Source organism: Myxocyprinus asiaticus, chromosome 25 (assembly GCF_019703515.2).
Source record: "Myxocyprinus asiaticus isolate MX2 ecotype Aquarium Trade chromosome 25, UBuf_Myxa_2, whole genome shotgun sequence".
Lineage (NCBI taxonomy): Eukaryota > Metazoa > Chordata > Actinopteri > Cypriniformes > Catostomidae > Myxocyprinus > Myxocyprinus asiaticus.
The window spans coordinates 3342479-3360866 of record NC_059368.1 but is presented as its reverse complement, the minus strand read 5'-3'; the positions used below and the strand labels follow the sequence as shown (position 1 = coordinate 3360866).

The following is an 18388-nucleotide window of genomic DNA, read 5'->3' as shown; positions in this document are numbered from 1 at the left end:
GGACTATCTCTAGAACATCTCATCGACATAGATTTGGGAACATCCCACCAAGTTTGGGATCTCAACACACTTACACGCTTTTAAGGCAGAAAGAATAAGGCAGTCATTACAAATACATTAGAGCTTTGGTGTCAGGACACCTAATGATGCTTTCCAGACCTCTGCAGATACATTTCTGAAATCCAAAAGACCCTAGATATACACTATACGCAGCCAACAAGTGCCCAACATACTGTAGATGTGAACTCCTTCAATACTGTTTAAAAATCATCCCAGGGTGATACCTCAAGAAGTTGGTTGAGAAAATGTCAAGAGTACATATCTGCAAATTCTAGCCAAAGGGTGACTACTCTGAAGATGACACAGTTTTGATTTATTTTGGATTTTGTTTAGTCACAACATAATTCCCATAATTCCATTTATGTTATTCCATAGTTTTGATGACTTTACTAGTATTCTAAAATGTGAAAAAAAAATTATAATAAAGAATGAGTAAGTGTTTCAAAACTTTTGACCGGTAGTGTTGGTATTGCACTGACATGTGTCGCTTATTCTTAAAAATAGTGGACTCTCAAAAATAAAAATTGACATTATTGTTTTTATGTGAATGATTAAAGGTATCCGTCAGACCAAAACTAGCTGCATACCATGTGACCCATATTTGGTTTTCGACCATTGAAAATGGGTCAAATGTAAGATTTTATGCATGGAGCCACATTGAGAGCACCACACATCTGGGATTTAGCCATATAGGGCCTTAAACGAAGATGCAAAAGGTAAGTTTGTCCTGAACCAGAATCTAAAGGGAAATTAAGATATCTTTAATACTTCTGGAATTACAGGCGCTTCAACTTTGGAAGTTACATTTTTTTTCTTATAATAAATGATTGTATTTTTTTTCTGTGAACAAGTCAAGATTTCAAGCTGATTCATGAGCTTGAGCTTGTGAATGTGTTTTTCATTGATTCATTTAAAAAAAAAAAAAAAAAAAAAGGACTCATAAGAGTTGTTTGTTCATCAGTCTGTCGTCAGTTTTTTCTGCTGCTGCAAAAGAAAAAAGAAAAGCAGAACATAATGTGTAATTGGTTTTATATAGGTTCATATAAGAACAAATAAGCAGCATAAAAATCTATTGATTTAAAATGTAAAAGCTTTTATATTCATTTAAATATTAATATTATTATATTACAAACCTAATATAATTTAATTGACTGCAAGCCATGTCGCTTTGTGTGATAGTCTGCAATATAATTTTAACCAGTAGATTTTTTAATGTGGAAAGTCTCGTCTTCACACAAAAGTTGCGTATCTAAAGTATGTGAATCACCTTACGGACACTTTTTGCCAAGGTTCTCAGAATCACGCATGGCATACAAGCACAGTATTTAAAGAAATGCAAAGAAACGTAATAATACATTTTTAATATGTTGCTCAAAAGATACAAGGTTCCAGGATCTCTAAAATAAAACACTGTGGAGGCAGGGGTGTGATCGTGTGCCAATCTGTGTAGAGTGAGGTCCAGGAAAGCTGAGTGGTTAAGGATTTACACCTGTGTTAACACCTGTTTGTATTCCCAGTGAGCTGTGACACAGAGATAAAAGGGAAGGAGATGGCAGCAGACGAGAGAGAGAGCCAAGCGTCAAGCTGTGTGTGTGATTTAAGAGTGTTCCGCTGAAAAGCGAGGTTTTGTGTTAAATAAAAGACTAATATTGGAATGAAGTACGCCGTCTCCCACTTTCTTATTCCCTGGAACTAAGTGATTTGTTACAGTGGTGCCCGAAACCTGGGAAGAAGGAGTCCTTGCCACTGGCCAAGATCGTCAAAAACCTTGCTTGCATCCACCAGATGCAACATCAGGCCCTCCTGGAGCTGCGGTCAGAACAGGAACAACGGTTTCAGGCCCTGATGCAAGCCCTGGTGGTGGACCGACAGGTGATATGGAGCTTGCTGCCACAGGGGTGGTACCCCAACAGAGAACCCGACCACGCCTGCTCTGCCTCAGATCATGCTGGTGAAAATGGGACCACAGAACGACCCCGAAGCCTCCATAGAACTTTGAGCATGCCGCAGAGGGGTCGGGTTGGTCCCGTACACAGTGGGCGGTCCGCCTGTTGCTGCTGTTGTTGGAGGAGTCTCAGCTTGTGGCACACAGCTACCTGTCACAAGTCTGCTGAAATACTTTGACCTGAAACGAGCCATCCTGCAACAGGTTAACTGTAACCCTGAACAGCACCATCTGCACTTCCGGGCACTGACATTCGGTGAGTTTGGCCACCCGTTTGCCTTCGCCCAACAGCTCCGTGATGCCTGTCGGAGGTGGTTGCTGGCTGAGGAGCGGGGCCGATGGAATTGTCATCCTGGTGATGCTGGAGCAGTTTGTCGACCATCTGCCGAAGGGAACTGTGGAGTGGGTCCAGTGCCACCATCCGGCATCGCTGTAAGAGGCCGTCCAGCTGGCAGAGGACCACTTGCTGGCATATTCGGGAGACGGTGAATCCTTTTCTCTCTCTCCAACTCTCTCTCTCTCTCTCTCTCTTCCCCTTCCCCATCCCATACTGTTCCTGTCCATGATGGGGGGGTCAACTTCCCGAAGCCAGCTCCCCGGACCCGAGGGGTTTCTATTGCTCCAAACCTCTTTGTTTTTGTTACACATCCAGGATCAATGCCTGGTGATGGATGTGGGGCCATGGATCCGGGTTCCCGACGTATCACAAGCCGCCCCCGATTGAGCAGGGATGTACCGTATACCAGTGAGTATCCAATGGAGTACATATCAAGCCTGGGTGGATTCAGGTTGTAATCAGACTTCGATTCAACAAAGCTTGGTTCAAGGTGAGGCTTTGGGTATAGCACGCCGAGTGAAGGTGAGGTGTGCGCATGGGGATATACATGAATACACTTTAGTGCCTGTTATTGTTCAATTCTAGGGACAAAAACATAGAGGCGGCGGTTAGTCCCCGCCTCACCCATCTGCTGATTTTGGGAACTAATTGGTTAGCATTTCAGACATTATTAAGGGGAATGTGTGCAGATGGGTCCTGCAATAGGGTAATCCAGCGTGGGATTTCTGCAGCACTGGCTGGGGAGCCGTTGGCTGAGCCATCGATATTAGCTCCACATCAGGGAAACCAGGAGGGAAGTGAGGGCTCCGCCCCTCCAGCTCTCCGGGAAATCCCCATGGGGGATTTCTTGCTGGAGCAGACAAGAGACAAGTAATTGATGGTCAAAAGTTTCAGCCCGGTGTTGCGCTTTCCTATCCCTACATTTTAAATTATTAAAGATAGTTGTATCGAGTGACGCAGGATGCTCAAAAGGCAGATACAACCCAGTTGTTAATTCCAAAAATTATGATCCGATGGCGGGACTTTCAGGGCAAGATAAGACACTGAACAGTCTCATGTCCCGTTTTTATTGGCTTGGCATTCGCGGGGATGTACGCAGGCGGTGTGCTGCATGTCGCAAATGTCAGTTGGTGAATCCACCGGCCACTCCAAAAGCGCCATTGTGCCCTCTTCCGTTGATCGAGGTCCCCTTCTAAAGAATTGGCATGGACCACATCGGGCCATTAGAAGGACGGCACAGGGGCATCGCTTTATATTAGTCTTTGTGGATTATGCAATGCGATAACCTGAAGCAGTGCCCCTGCACAACATTTTAGCATGCAGTGTCGTGGAGGCACTCTTTAAAATTATCTCCTGAGTTGGGATCCCGAAAAAGATCCTAACTGATCAGGGCACCTCGTTTATGCCACGTACACTCCAAAAATGTTATGAACTACTGGGGATTAAGTTGATCCGCACCAGTGTTTATCATCCTCAGACGGATTTAATCGGACCTTTAAAAATATGGCTCGGAAGTTCGCACACGAAGACGTGCGAAATTAGGATAAGTGGCTAGAACCCCTGTTTTTGCAGTATGAGATGTCCCACAAGCCTCCACGGGGTTTTCCCCTTTTCATTACTTTACGGCTACAAGCCTCGGGGCAACCTAGATGTTCTGAGGGAAAATTGGAAAATACGTTCTGGACCTCAGAGCAAAACTGCACACATTGGGGCAACTAACACAGGATAATTTGCTCCAGGCCCAGGAACGGCAGTACCAGCTGTATAACAGGGGCACTCAGCTACGGGAATTCTCACAGGGAGATAAGGTCCTTGTGTTATTACCAACATCGAGCTCTAAATTGTTAGCCAAGTGGCAAGGGCCTTTTGAGGTCACACGGGGAGTTAGGAAAGTCGACTATGAGGTAGATTGAACGGATAGAGGCGGAGCATGGCAAATTTACCACCTGAATCTCCTAAAATCATGGAGAAAGGTGGTACCCATGGCTTTGGCGACGGTCGCCCCAGAGAAGCGGAGTTAGGTCTAGAGGTGGAATCAAAAAATGCCCATCTAACCACCCAAGTTCCCTGTGGAGACCACCTCTCACCGTCCCAAGTCAATGAGGTTGCCAGGTTGTAAAAGGAGTTTTCCGACATGTTTTCATCTCTACCCGGTCGTACGAACCTCATAGAACACCACATTGAGATGACTCCAGGAGTGGTGGTACATTCCCACCCCTATCGGTTACCGGAACACAAGAAAAAAGTGGCCGGGGAAGAACTCACAGACATCCTCGATATGGGTGTGATCGAGGAGTCCCACAGTGACTGGGCACGCCTGGTGGTTTTGGTACCGAAGTCCGATGGGACGGTCCGGTATTGTGTGGACTATAGAAAAGTTAACGCAGTGTCTAAATTCGACGCATACCCAATACCATGCATTGATGAACTGCTTGATCGGTGAGGTGCAGCTCGTTTTTATTCTTCACTGGATTTAACGAAGGGATATTGGTAGATCCCCTTGACTCCCATGTCCTGAGATAAAACGGTCTTTTCAACTTCGTTACCCATCTGTTCAGTTTGTTTGGGGCCAGCTACGTTTCAGCGACTCATGGACATAATTCTCTGCCCGCACGCTGCATATGCCGCTACCTACCTAGGTGATATTACTATTTATAGCAATGACTGGCAGCAGCATATCCGGCATCTGAGAGCCATCCTAAAATCGCTGAGAAGGGCGGAACTCAAAGCGAATCCGAGGAAGTGTGCAATTGGACAGGTGAAAGTACGTTATCTGGGTTTCCACTTGGGTCATGGACAAAAGCATCCCCAAATTGATAAAACAGCAGCTATTGCGGCTTGTCCGAGACCTAAGAACAAAAAGGAGTTGAGACGGTTCCTGAGGCTGGCTATTATCGTATGGTTTGTACCTAAATATTCGGATGTCAGTAGCCCGCTGACTGACCTCACTAAAAAGGGAATACCAGACCCGGTCCAGTGGACAGAGCAGTGCCAACAGGCATTTACACAAGTGAAAGCTGCACTCTGTGGCATACCACTATTGCATTCTACTTACTTCTCTCTCCCTTTTTTAAAATAGATGGACACATTGGACGGGGCGTTGGGGGCTGTATTATTCCAGGTAGTGTAGGGGGAGGAGCGCCCCATGCTGTACATTAGTCGGAAGCTCTTGGTGCGAGAGACAAAGTACAGCATGATAGAGAAAGAGTGCCTGGCCATCAAATATATAAATCTAAATTAATTTAATATATAGATTTTCCTATAAGAGACAGGGGAAGTGATTCCATTGTGTCGGAGATGTTACTTTACTCACAGCTGATCGGTTCAGTATCAGTTATCAAGTTATCAGTATCAAGTTATGTTTTATTTCTGTTTTTGTATCAGTGACCTGTTCAAAACTTATGGTGGCAAATGGAATGATAAAAAAAAAAAATGGAGAGAGGCCATCGAACAAACCCAAAGACACTGTGATCATCATCTGCAGGAAGGGCTTTGATATGACTGGCTCACCACAAGTCACTTGTGGACTAGATGGCCAATGGCATGGCTTGCCCCATTGTTGATGTACCTGTAATGCCTATGGTCTCTGTTCATTGATGTATTTTGTGCTATGAAATGACGACGCATGAATAGAAAAAGCGTGTTTCTGGAATTTGTCTTGTCTTTCAGGGCTTGTTCACAGTCTTTTATACATGTATATGTTTTTATGTTTATATGTCTTTTAAAGCTGTGTAATTGTGTGTAGGTGGGGGATTTTTTTTTATTTGTATTATTCAATGTTAATCTCTACTGCATTTCATTCACATTTGTGTATATTCAAATATGGCACATCAAAACATGACACAAAATGTTTGGTACCGATTATGCCGAGTGGTATTGGTCGCAATACGCCAAATTAAAAAATGCTCCTTTGTAAAACAAATGGGACGGAAGAGCTACGGCAAAAGGGTGTCTGTAACAACTTCCTGTAATCCTCTTGGTCGCAAAGCTACTGTATGGATTGTAATATACATGAGTCAAACTGGACTAGTGGTTGAACAATATGTTTTGTTTTTTCTTTATAAATGCAAATATCTAGAGAAGAGGGTGGAAGATATCAGAGTGGTCAAGACAAGACCCCCTAAGACCCAGGTCTAGACCAAGACTAGACCCCTCGAGGCCCAGATCCGGACCAAGACCTACCCCAAGATCAAGACTTGGCCAAGGCTGCCAATTATAATGAATGGAAACAGGACATTTTTAATTCATTGCAGCATTCATTGAAGATATTCCAACAATCAAGTTCCACTTTTCTATTTTCCATACATCACTACTCGTAGAGTAAAACAGAGTCTCTCGATCTTGTCGTCATGGGAGATTTGTATGAACAATCTTATAGTAGGTTTATTTTTATTTATGCCTGTATGTTGGACCACTACTAATAAAATAAATAAATAATAAAACAGGCAGCTTCTCTTGTGCTTTTAAAACATTACATGCAATGTCCTATCACATGACAGTTTGTCAACAATTTAAGCATTACACTCACGCATCCCTGAAGAAATATAGGTTTTCCGCAACAGGAAAATATATACATATACATATATAATACATATACATATAATGGCGCAATGACAATTGTGATTTTGGGATAATTTGATTCTTAAAAAAAAGTATCCACATTTACTCAAGTATTTATTTTCACTCATGTACAGTATGGTATTTATAGTTTTTATTTATTTATGTTTTACTTCTGAGTAACATTTTTAAACAATAACCATAATAAATCCTTAAAGGGAAAGTTCACCCAAAAATGAAAATTCTCTTATCATTTACCCACCCTCATGCCATCCCAGATGTGTTTGACTTTCTTCTGCAGAACAAATTAAGATTTTCAGAAGAATATCTCAGCTCTGTTGGTCCATACAATGCAAGTGAATGGTGGCCAGGAACTTTGAAGCTCCAAAAAGGACATAAAGGCAGCATAAAAGTAATGAATTAGAATTTCAATGTCTTCTGAAATGATAAGATAGGTGTGGGTGAGAAACAGATCAATATTTAAGTCCTTTTTTACTATAAATTTTCCTCCCTGCCCAGTAGGTTGCGATATGCTTTAAAATGTGAATAAAACAAAACAAGCAAAGAATGTGAAAGTGAAAGATTTATAGTAAAAAAAAGGACATAAATATTAATCTGTTTCTCACCCACACCTATCATATCACTTCTGTAGACATGAATTTAACCACTGGAGTTGTATGGGTTATTTTTATTTTATTTATGCCTTTATGTGCATTTTGGAGCTTGAAAGTTTTGGTCATCATTCACTTGCATTGTATGAACCAATAAAGCTGAAATATTCTTCTGAAATCTTTCATTTGTGTTCTGCAGAGGAAAGTCATACACATCCGGGATGGCTTGAGGGTGAGTAAATTATTAGAGAATTTTCATTTTTGGGTGAATTATCCCTTTAAATGGTTTTTATATTTTCCTAACGGATATTTGAGAGGCTGGGTGGGTTGATGTCGACAAATTTCTTTGGAAAATATTGCAAAAGGGTTCTTCTTACTTAGGTCAAATGACCTATAAAAACCATGTTTAAATTTAAAATAGCAGCATGTCGTGAGAAGACTACTTTGAATTAAATGTTCATATCTTTTATCATGTTATTTTTTTATGGGAAATGCAAACTTAAAAACAATACTATATTATACACAAAAACAATAAACAATATTTGGAAAAAACTGAGAAGGAATATTTGCTGGAAAATAGCAAAACGAAGTATTTACCCCCTGCTCATAGAAGGATTAAGTACAATTCTCTGTTCTTTTTACATCTCAGAATCAAACAAAACTTATGATTAGTGTTCTCAAAAATATATCAGATATAAAAAAAAAATACTTTCATACCTTATAATCAGCTGTTACAAATGTCTGAGATATTCGCTCAGTTCCCGCCACTTTTGAGCGCAAGCGATGAGGCAGAGAATTTAATGCGCATGCGCACAGTGTTTGATTGCGATTGGAGGATTATTAGATTGGATACAGGTGTTCTGGGATAGTAGCCTATTTTAATTAAGGCAAGGTTTGTTTGGATCAGACAGAAGCTTTCACTTGACACGACGTGTTGCAGAGCGTCGCGAAAATGGCACTGATTTGGGGGACTATAGTGATATTCGTTTTTGCACACTTTGTGGGTGAGTAGCTGTTTTCTTAATTTAGTAGAATTTGGCATATGGTAAGTGGAAAATGCTACAAATCATGCCTAGCGCTTGTCATGATGGCTATATAGCCGAAATTTGATGGCTTTGAGTTAAAGTTCAGTTACACATGCTGTAGAAGGCAAATTAAATTGTACATGAAAACACTCCCAATCTAAATGAGATGATTTGGTTCCTAAAGTTATTGGTATAATTTGTTAGTTAGGGTTTTTTTTTTTTTTTTTTAAATGGACTTATTAAAGGTGCACTTAGTTTTCATGCATATTGTCTTGGACTTGTACCTAGGGGCCTGGATGCAGCATCACAAATGTATTAGTTTTAAGTTCAGAATTCATTGTATAAATTCATTAGTCAGCCATAAGTGTCCAATAACAGTTTGAGATCACACTTTAATTATTTGGTTGGTCATGTGATCCAAACATTGCAGCCCCCATGAGGGTACCCCCTCTGTGTAGAATAAAACTATAAGGTTACTAATGTGGGCTGAGTCTTCATCTCATGTGAGTGCTCATGATTTTATTCATTTGTTTTGAAATTACAACATCTTTAGAAAGGAAGACTTTTTGAGGATCAAATGTACACATTTCAGTTTAGTGTTGCTGTGCTCTGAAGTTCTATGTCCATTTGTCCACCTCAGAGTGTCACAAAGAGTGTGGTGAACCAGAAGATTATCCGGAAATGCAGCTGGGTGATGGCTATCGTTCTAAATCTGTGTTCGACAACGGGCAGAATGTGGAGTATAAATGCGCTCCAGGTTACACGCTAACAGGCGGAAGTCCAAAATCGCACTGTAAGGAAGGACACTGGTCTCCCTTGAAGATGAAATGCCGTAGTAAGACATCTGCTTGTCTGTCTGTCAGTCACCTATCTATCAATGTACTGTTTCATATTTTTACTTTCCATTCTTCCAGAGATTAAGTGTGAGCCGTTGAGTGCCATACAACATGGACGATGCATTGCAGAGGGAGACTCATACGGTGATAAAGCCGTTGTTGAGTGTGATGAAGGGTATGGAAACCTGACTTTCATTCTGTCTTTTACACAAGGAATTCTGCTATCAAACACCACTTAGAGAAGTTAAAGTAACGCAGATGGATGGCTTCAACAGATGTTTGTCTATGGACAAAATTAATGGGATTTTTACTTCTGGAACCAGGCTGTTGCAGTTGAGATCAGGGCCTTTTATAGAGATTTTTAACTTAATTCACATTTAAACTAAGTTTGTTCCAGGTTGCTCTTGACTAAATGGTTTAAAGCAGGCCAAAATGTTTTCCCCCCTCAGGTATGTTTTGAGAGGTAACCGTGTCCGTGTGTGTAAGAAGACTGGATGGAGTGGGTCGAGCCCAACGTGTGAAGGTAAGTATCCTTCCATCATGCTAAAGTCAGTGCCACAATTATTTTTCTCAAAAGGATTATTGATTCTGCTTGGGATGTGGTAGACATTGTTATTTCAGGCAGGTAATGGGCCATTCTTGTTTCAAAGATATTTCCAAGATCTCTTAACATGTTCAGTTTCTAACTGAACTGAAGATGGTCAGATTTATTTTTTTTTAAATATCAAAGGTACTACTAGAAAGAGATTTTGATCCAATGTGTGGGGGTGGGGTTGCTTCTCAAAGATCATGCCTGGTAACATGTCAAATCCCTTTTATTGTCAACCATATACACAAGTGCAATCATGTGAATTCTTGGGTGCAGTTCCGAGCAACATGGTAGTTGTGACCGTGATAAAGACATACCAAGTTACAGTAAACATCAGATTAACTACACAATCTAATATACATTGAGGAATTTGAAGTCCGGTTTATGGTGTGAAATTGCAGAACCAATGTCAGTGTTTTGTCTGTCGTAGACAATAAGGCAGACATCAAGACAAAAAACATAATTGTAAACGAAACACTACAATGTTGTGTTGGAGCTCGCAACGCAGCAGCCATACTCGGCGCCATCTTGAGTCCAAAAAAGTGCATCTAAATTGGCTAGAAATAGCATTTTAGCTTGGTGTAAAGCTGACAATTTACCAGCTTTATTTCTATATTTCTAGTTCAAATGCACTTTGGATCAAATCATTTATGTATACATTTTTTCCATCTGAAAGGACTAAATATTAAATGAAATGATGACAAATGCAAAGTAATCTCTTCAGTAATCTAATTTTTGAATGTAACGGTTCTAAATACCAATTATTTAAATTGTAACTAGTGGAATAGTTACTTTTGTATTTAAATGCATATTCCCATTACACTTATTTCATTACTCCCCAACCCTGGTAGCAGGCTGGACTGTTCCCCGGCCTGAGTTGTGTGGTAGGGGTGTGACCGTGCACTGGTCTCGAGAGTGAGTGCCAGGAAAGCTGAGTGGTTAAGGATTTACGCCTGGAATTAAAAACAGGTTTTAGCCCCACTTAAATTCTCCTAGTTTTTGTGACATTTAATCACACATGCTTGCAAAATAAGCTACTTTTGCCACTGTCAGTAGTTTTGTGTGTTCATGCCTTGGCAGTAAATCTACCAACATGTAATTATGCTGTTTCCTATCTGTTTTTAATGGTAATTTAGTGGCTTGTAAATGTATATATTTACTGTGATTTTAAGTTCTTGCAGACCTTTTGTATTGACTTTGCTGATTTTACTTTAAATGGAGACTATAGTCGCAAGCTATAATGGATTGCCCAGCCCCAATTTGAGGTGCATAAAATTAGTTTCTCCCACATTTGCATCTCAACGGTTCATTGGCATTCATATAACTGGCCCAGATTACGGTTTGTTAAAGTGGTGCTCCCTACACGTGAGCTTTGGCGGCATGTGAAACCATTTAAGAACCTGCAAGTGATGCTCAACTCTTACTGGTTCCTCAGTGGTGAAATGTCCAGCCATTTTCGTCGCCAACGGTCAGGTTGCCCCGCAAGCGGTTGTGTTTAACACTGTTGTTCAGATCACCTGTGCTCCTGGATTCAAGCTGAATGGAGAACGGCAACTCCGCTGTGGAGCAGGTGGTTCCTGGATTCCGAAAATTCCCACTTGTGAGCCAGGTAAGTGATTTAAGGTGCAAGACTAATTTTACATTTGCACCCATGTTAACCGGTTTCAGAGTTTCCTGAGTCAACCTAATTGAGACATCTAATTAATGCCTACACTGGCAGCCAGAAGTTTGCAATAATGTAGAGATTTTGCTCTTATGGAAAGCAATTGGTACTTCTAAAGTGGCATTCAACTGATCACAATGTATAGTCGGGACATTAAATGTGAGTGACTACTACAATTTGAGAATATTTCAGAACTTAAACCACAGTTCTCAATCCTCCACGTGCAACAATGACGGCTTTGCAGATCCTTGTCCAGATACTGACACTTCACCCCAAGCTTCCTGTAGCACTTGCCCATGGGTGTTGCTGTCTTGTTGGGGTAAGATCCATAACACTTCCAGTTATCTGTTGTCCAATGTCTTTGCCCACTCTAACATTGTTCTGTTTCAAAAGTGGCTTTCTTTGCAATTCTTCCAATAAGGCCTGCACCCCTGAGTCTTCTCTTTACTGTTGTACCTGGTGTCTTAAACTAGACTCTATACTTATCCTCTTAGTTGGACATCAAATCAAATCACTTTATTGTCACACAGCCATATACACAAGTGCAATGGTGTGTGAAATTCTTGGGTGCAGTTCCGATCAACATAGCAGTTGTGACAGTGATGAGACATATACCAATTTACAATAACATCAAATTAACACAACGCAATTTAAACATCTGTTATACACAATTACACTCAACAATATACAATAATAACATACATTGCACAGTATACAATATGCTGTGTTTGTTTTTTGTTTTTTTTTGTTTTTTACTATATAGATACACTATTCAATAAAAATTAAAATATATATGAAAAAAGTATATATATAGAATGTACAGTATTGTACTGTATTGACATTCAGGCTGTCGGTTGATAGTCAGTTGTTAAGAGAGACATAATATAATGACAGTAATATAATTTATGACAGTCCTGTGTGAGATAAGAGTAATAAAGTGCAGGGCTGATGTATTTTGATCGTGGGAGATCAAGAGTTCAGAAGTCCGATTGCTTGGGAAGAAGCTATCATGGAGTCGGCTGGTGCGGGTCCTGATGCTGCGATACCGCCTACCTGATGGTAGCAGTGAGAACAGCCCATGGCTCGGGTGGCTGGAGTCTCTGATCCTCCGAGCTTTTTTCACACACCGCCTTGTATATATTTCCTGGAGGGAGGGAAGCTCACCTCCGATGATGTGTTTGGCAGTTCGCACCACCCTTTGCAGTGCGAAAGGACATCTGTCCTTGTTGGATCCAGTTGTCCTTTCAGTCTTCTGAAGACTGTAGTGTACACCTTTTGTATGAAGTCTTCAGTTTTGGCAATTTCAAGCATTTGTATAGCCTTATTCCTCAAACCAATGATTCTAGAGGTGTGTGTTTTTCTTTTTTTTTTTTTTTTTTTTTTTTTAAAACCATTTACCATGGTTACTCAACGATGAGGTGTTTTGATGGCTGCTGGAAATGGGGCATGTCTAGATCTGATCAAATGACTTCAGATAGTGATGGTGCTGTTTTTGTACATCAGTATGTCCTGACTATACTTCATGATCTGTTGAATGCCACTTTGAATTTTGAAGTGCCCATTTCTTTCCAAAACGGCTAAATGTGTACTTTTATTCCAAGCTTTTGGCTGCCAGTGTATATGCCGAGACTACGGATTTCACGCTCTTACTGACTACCGCGCAGGGTCTGTGCTTGCTGCTTATTGGATGCTTCTGTTTCCTCAGTGAAATGTCCAGTCGTTTCCGTCGCCAATGGTCTGGTTGCCCCACAAGTGGTTTCGTTTAACTCTGCTGTTCGGATTTTCTGCAGTCATGGATTTATACTGAATGGAGCACAGTTAATCCGTTGTGGACCTGATGGTTCCTGGACGCCAAACATTCCCACCTGTGAGCCAGGTAGGTGTGTGTGTGAAGGGGTGGTTCTGCTAGTGTTGGTCAATGTATTAGTTCTCAGCAACCCACTCCGGTAACTGTTTCAGCTGAATAAAATCCAATAGTACACATGAAATCCCTATTTGTTTCTGCTAAATGACATGTAACGGCTGTGCTGATGGCCATCATTTAAAGTTCTAGTAATCTGACCAATTCAGTGGTTCTGAGGTTTTTTTTTTTTTCCAGTAGCAAAATTAACCAGTTTCAGTGGATAAGCGAACATTTTGAGCAGTTCTATTAGCATCTATCTTTTAGATGTTTTGTGAACCGAACTATCAACCGTACAAGTAAAATGCCGTTTGTGGAGCACTACCATATTGCGAGCCACAGTGCTGAAAATGGCAGCGTATTCACTGAAGTGCAAATTCAAACTGTATAATTAAACATCTTTTTAAATATCGCAACATTTGGCTGTAAGAGACTCTGAATCTAATGCATGAATCATGTCACTTCTTACTGGATTTTAAAGTTCGGCCAAGAGGAGTAGACTGAAAACCAAAAGTGGCATTTTATGCCAGTGTAATAAGGTTCTTGTGTATGTGAGCCTTATATTGAAAAGTGAATTGATTCACCCCTACAGTGTTTTGACCTGCATGAGCACCCAGTGTGACTTTCCTAAAATGTAGTGTTCTGTTTCTCTGGTTTTCAGTATATCAGAGTCCAGTATCCATGACCTGTTCAGCACCTGTGGTTGAAAATGGAGTGATAAAAGGGGGAGCGAGACCATTGTACAAACCCAATGATACTGTTATAATCATCTGCAAGGCTGGCTGTCATATGATTGGTGTATCGGAGGCCAAATGTGGACCAGATGGCCAATGGCAGGGCTTGCCTCATTGTCATTTCTCCACAAACGTCAAGGAAATTCTGACTTGACCAATCCTTGTTGTATTTTCTGCCATGTATTAAATGCATAATGCTGCTAGAACAGTGTGTACTTGGTGCCTCATTGTGCTGCTGTATATTAAATATCCAAACTTGACTTGTCTGTAGAGCATGTTTTCAGATGGATTTGTTTGAAGGTTTCTGCATGTATTTCCAAATGGTTATCAATTTAGTCTCAATGCAGCAGTGATGTGGGTTAAAATGCCACAAACACTACACTGGTGACTCATAACTACACCTGCAGAGACCTTTTCATGCAGCAGAGGGTTTTCAAACCCTGCTCCAACTCATCTGCCTGTTCTTTGCAAGTAAACCCAAAGACCTAGACTAGTTGGTTCAGGTGTGTCCAACTACAGTTGGAGCTGGACTGTGCAGGAATGAGTAACCCTGCTTTACAACATGGGCATTTAAAAGATCTACCTAGATGGCCTATATTGAGAAGGGGGCAGGGCAAAGATCCCATAACTCAGCTCGGAGTTGATGGTACAAAGGAGTTTTTATGCCTCGTTTGTCGCTGTAAGAGTCTTATGATCTGAATCTGGAAGCAAAGCCAACATCCGACCACAAAGGATGTTTTGAGTGTTTGCGTAAGCCTTCTGAAGGATTAATATCCAAAGCAAATTTAGTTCTTGGCTTTTTGTCTTGGTGTTTAGATCAAGAAAGTGGGCGTTCTTAGGTTACATGGGCAGAACAGTTTCCTGGATCATTGGGATACTGTGTTAAATGTCTGGACATTTAACCCTCCACACAAGTGCAGGATTCTGATCGCAGTTCAGTAGAGTTTCATTCCATCTGAAGATGAGTGTGGTGACCTGTTAGTGATGAGAAGGATAGGATGTGAGAAAAGCACAAATTCAAAGTTTAACCTTCTAGAAATGGTCAAAGCCAGTATTTCTATAACTAAACGGGAATGCACACCGTCTCTCCATATAAGAGGCAATGGAATGCTTAATTCTTAGCATTAATTTGGATGCTGGGTTTTTCCTCAGGGTCAGCAAGCTCTATCGCTACTTGAGTAGGCCCAGATGGAATCTGTAGTGCTTTGAGTTCTGTGTGCACAGATTCTGTCTGGGCCAGCCAATGAGACATGTCAGACATGGGAGAGAATGATTGGTTTCATGGCTCAATTGCACCGCCTCAATCACCTTCAAATCCAATGTAAACCGTGCTCAAGGATTCCAGATCCCATTCGTGACTTATAGTGGTGTCTCAAATTTAGCCCTAATCCACAAATCTATTTTCAAAGATAAAAATTGTTGGGAAATGGAAAGAATTGTGTAGTTCAGCTTGTGCAGATTTAAGGTGGATATCTGTTGCCCAGTTCTTGGCTACTGTCACTAAAATGTGTTTGATCTTTACTCTAGAAAACAGTATGGTTATGCCTGTAATGCTGGGTCCCTGAAAGGAGGGAACGAGACTCAGGAATGACTATCTCTGAAGCACTTTAAAATCATTGCAATTTATTGGCAGATGGGTACACCAGATGTTGTATAGGCCACTCAAGACTCATATTTATTCTGAAAGGCGAGGAACCATCATGTCATTACTGCAAGACTCCCTTGTCTCTAACATATCTTAATAGTCTGCCCTGCTTTTAATGCAAGTAGATGACGGTTTTATTCAGTAAGCTCTTTGAGGGATTGTTAAAGGTTTCACCAGGAAAAGGTTAAGAATTTGTATCACTTGTCCAGTTGAAACATAGTTTTACCCTTTTATAATAAAAAAACATTTTTTTTTTATGTACTTGATAAACCCAAACAACACAGTTCCTGTAATGAAAATAGCTTTGGTTGCTGACATGGCATTAAACATTTAATAACCTACCAACTGTTGGCAGATGGCGCTTAACACTCCTCCCCCGATGCGCGTATCACCATGAGCATAGAAACCAGAGCATGGCACCATTTTATGAGGATTTTCAACTGAAGGGATGAGGGCGCATCTCTCTAACCCTTAACAGTGAGAAAGTAGTAGTGCGGCCAGCTTACATATGCAGCAACTCGTTCCCTCCTTTCAGGGAACCAGGGTTACGGTCATAACCATATCGTTCCCTTTCAAGTTGGTCACTTTAACGCCGCGGCAGTTGCTAAAGCTACGGGAATCCTATACCATCACACATGCACGAACCAGCAATGCCTACTAGCCAGTAGGGTAGTTAAAAGGCATCAACCGATTCTCACCTTCTTATTGACAAATAAGTAAAGAAAGAAAGAAATCCAATTATTTCAGGTAGAGAATTTGGTAGTAAAACTAGCTAATCTGGGTAGTGAAGCACCGCAAATCTATCGCCATCCACAATGGTGGAGAAAAAGGTTGGAACAGTCCATTATTGACAACCTGACTTAATGTCACTAGCCAACAGTACAGTAGAACATTAAACATTAGTCTTTACATTGAAAGGCGCCAAGAACGACACTGTTTTTTGACTAGCATTCTCTGAACAATGCACTAGCTTGCAAAATAGTGAACATTGAGAAATCAACCCTCCTTTGCCGTAAGAACCTGGGAAAAGAGGGAAGAGACATCCAAGCCCACTGCCAGGCAGATGGCTTCCAAGGACACACCTTTAGCCCACGCCTCCAAAGCAGACAATCCAAAAGCTCCACTGGCGTCTGAGCCACTCTGGCGCAATCAACACCACGGTTTCCCTGTCTTCCCGTACTTTGCACAACACTTGGTTAAGCAAATGAGCAGGAGGTAACACGTACTTTCGTTTCGCTTGCCATTTATGAGCTAGAGCATCCAATCCAAGCAGAGTCATGGAGTACCAGAGGTGTCATTACGCATGGTCTCTGGGGAGGCAAACGGGTCCAACTCTGCTTCCCTGAAGAGCTCCCAAACTGTCTTAGGATGAAGAAATCTGCGCCCCAGTTCAGGTGACTGGGAAGGTGCGTCCCAAGTATTGACTAGGGATGTGCGGAAGGACTAATTTCACTGATGTTTAAATGTACATTTTGGAGTCGACTAGTCTAAAAAGAAATCCTCAGAAAACAGTCAAAAAACAATGTGTTATGTGACCCATTTAAAATACTTAATCTGTTCCAAAAGCCAAATACGACACTAAATTCAGCTGAAAAGGCGCAGTTATCTGTGACGTGCTTTTGGCTTGCATTATGGTCATTGTACATTAAGTATAGAACATGAAACACATTCATTTAATCAACGTTAGTGAATACAGGCATATTTATTGAAAACAGTTAAATTAAGTGCAGGACCAATAGAGCAACCCTGATAGCCTGTTCTAAATGGAGTTCACCAAGTAAAAGTTACTTAACATATTAAAACAGTCAGGACGTTGTTGAAAATAATTAACCAGTAGGCCAAATCTATGAGAGAAAAACAAATTGCTGAAAAGTTGCGCGTAGGGTACAACGGAGCTAAAGGCCCCTGGGGTAAAGGGCTCCGTTTGATTTTATTTTCTCCCAAAACACTAAATAGCATAAACTAACACAGGACTTTCCTAAACAACTGTTTGTCACTATACACTGCAAAATTTTCCCGTTCCATGAGATCATTGCGCGCAATGTGTAAAGTTTGATTTTGAGGTCATTTTATCTACTATTTAATAATTTTTCAAATGTTGCAAATTTATGTAGCTAATGAAAATCCTGGACAATATCACATTTATTTTAGACAAAATACGTATTTGTCATTTTTTATTTTATTCAATAACTGTCCAATAAGTATAAGGATAGTATTTGGGGTAAAAAGACCCCTGTTGCAGGGGCTAAAGGCCCCCATTAAACGCATTGTTTTCTTAAGTGGGGTGAACAGATTTATGAAAATTTTTCAAAGTGGACTCACATTGACTGATCCAATCACAATGGAGATTAATTTGTTTATAAAATACTTGAGATGTAATGAAATGCCAGATGTGATTGAAATCACATTTTTATGATCCCTTTTCTGAAGTAGTTATTTATTGAGCATTATCTTAATTTGTTCCTCAAAATAGCATCTTGCTGTCT

General features: G+C 40.8%; 1 protein-coding gene across 1 annotated transcript in view; it reads right to left on the bottom strand.

Moving 5' to 3' along the window:
* LOC127415553 (NADH dehydrogenase [ubiquinone] 1 beta subcomplex subunit 1-like) overlaps nucleotides 1-18388 on the bottom strand; it is a 226033-nt gene that overhangs the window by 195964 nt on the left and 11681 nt on the right. The window lies entirely within an intron of this gene.